At 35.3% G+C, this 1,901-nt stretch overlaps 1 pseudogene; it reads right to left on the bottom strand.

The window, feature by feature from the left end:
• Positions 1-1,264: 1,264 nt before the first annotated feature.
• On the bottom strand, positions 1,265-1,624 carry LOC140498453 (small ribosomal subunit protein uS10 pseudogene; annotated as a pseudogene).
• Positions 1,625-1,901: the final 277 nt, after the last annotated feature.

The following is a 1,901-nucleotide window of genomic DNA, read 5'->3' as shown; positions in this document are numbered from 1 at the left end:
GAAAAATCAGTAATTGTATTCTAACATCATTTTTGCATTATAAGCTCCTTCTTCCTATTCTCTTTCCTTAGGAGAAGTGGATTAATTTATTGCAATATATCAAGTTACCTTTTCATAGAAATTATTGTTTTAGAATTATTGATATATAGCAGCATTCCTTATGTATTGCCCAGAAAACAGTAATATATTAATAGTGAGAAGATCAACATTTCAAATCAGAGATCAACAGGTCAAATTGTGGCTTTGCCATGGTCATGTGACAATGGACAAGTCAGTTAAAAATTCCCTGGACCACATTTTCCTCATCTTCATAATGAGGGTGTAGAATAAGATATTCACTAATCTCTCTCTCTCTCTCTCTCTCTCTCTCTCTCTCTCTCTCTCTCTCTCTCTCTCTCTCTCTCTCTCTCCCCCACAGAAACATACACAAACATACAAGCAGAGTATGCACATATGTAGATACATATCTATACCTCTATATACATCTTTGTACATGTGTGTCTATGTATGTGGAGGGGGGGTTAGACCCTTCATTTTGTTATATATATAGGTCTATATATAGACATAGGTAGATAGATAGACAGATTAGATGGATAGATAGACAGATAGACAGACAAATAGAAAAATATAGGTCTATATATAGTCCGAAAGTCACTTGTAGATTTTAGGATAATTTAATTTTATATATAGACCTATATATAAACCTATTCAGACCTATATAAAATTAATTAAATGATCCTAAAACCTAGAAGTGACTTGAGGACTCCTCTAGTCTAATCCTTGCTCCAGTGCAATCCATGAAGGAGTCTTCTCTAAAACAACCCTGATAGGTATCCATTCTGAATTTGTTCTATCTCTAACAGAAAATTTCATTAAAAAAACAAAACAAATAAAAGCCTCTACCCATTAAAAAGTTCTATTTCGGAATTATAATGTATCTACCCTGAAAATCAATTGGTCTCCGTTGTACAGTATAGAACTACAAAAGTAAATTCATCCTTCTTCTCAGATCAGCCTTTGAATATTTGAAGGCAGCTCTTCTTGCCTCCAATTTCCCTCTTTACTAAGCAAAACAGATATCAGATGTTCATTGAATCTCAGAATTAGATGAGAATTTGAAACTCAGCAATTTCAATGCATACATGAATAAAACTTCCCTCTAAAACAAACATTTATGTAACCCAACCTCCACATGAAAATGTGTTCAGGAATTCTTTTTTTTTTTTTCAATAGTTGCAAGCAACTTACTAAGAAAGACGATTGGTTAGGCATCTGCAATAGAGACTTCAACTTCTACGTGTTGTTCAGTGCTGACAGAAGTGATCTGTTTAAAAATTTTGTAAGGACTGTGCAGATCAATAAGGTGTTTGTGGATTCTTATCTGGAACTGATGCCAAATCTTTGAACCTTCACTGCAAGGAGTTTTTCCAGCTGTGATTTGAACTGCCTTAGTGGGCACTGGAACAGGTCCCTTCACTTTCAAGTTCTTTTCTTTGATTCCTCTAATTAGGTCACCACACACTTTCTCCAGTGATTTCACAGTGCAGCTGGTGAGGGTGATCTAGATCAAGTGAATGGCCACTTAGGGCTCCACAAGTGTCTTACTGGTGTCTTTGAATGCCATGGTAGTGGAGCAGCTTCTTAACCAAGATATTCCTCAATGAGAGACAACAGCAATGAGTGAAGAGGAGAGGCAGGGACAGGAATTCTTCACAATTAAAAATGCTCTAATCTTCCTTTTCCCATCCAATTCCACTTAGAGTTTTAGGAACAGTTTGGTCACATGAAGCCAAAATCATTCTTTGTCATATTCACTTACTCTTCTACAAGTCTGATCAACAAAAACCATGAAAAGTCTAATGATTTCATATAATAGATTTAAACACTGTGATGACTATCAC

This window comes from Notamacropus eugenii, chromosome 4, assembly GCF_028372415.1.
Source record: "Notamacropus eugenii isolate mMacEug1 chromosome 4, mMacEug1.pri_v2, whole genome shotgun sequence".
Taxonomy (NCBI): Eukaryota; Metazoa; Chordata; class Mammalia; order Diprotodontia; family Macropodidae; genus Notamacropus; species Notamacropus eugenii.
The sequence above is the reverse complement of the archived record's forward strand: the minus strand, read 5'-3'. Positions and strand labels throughout refer to the sequence as shown.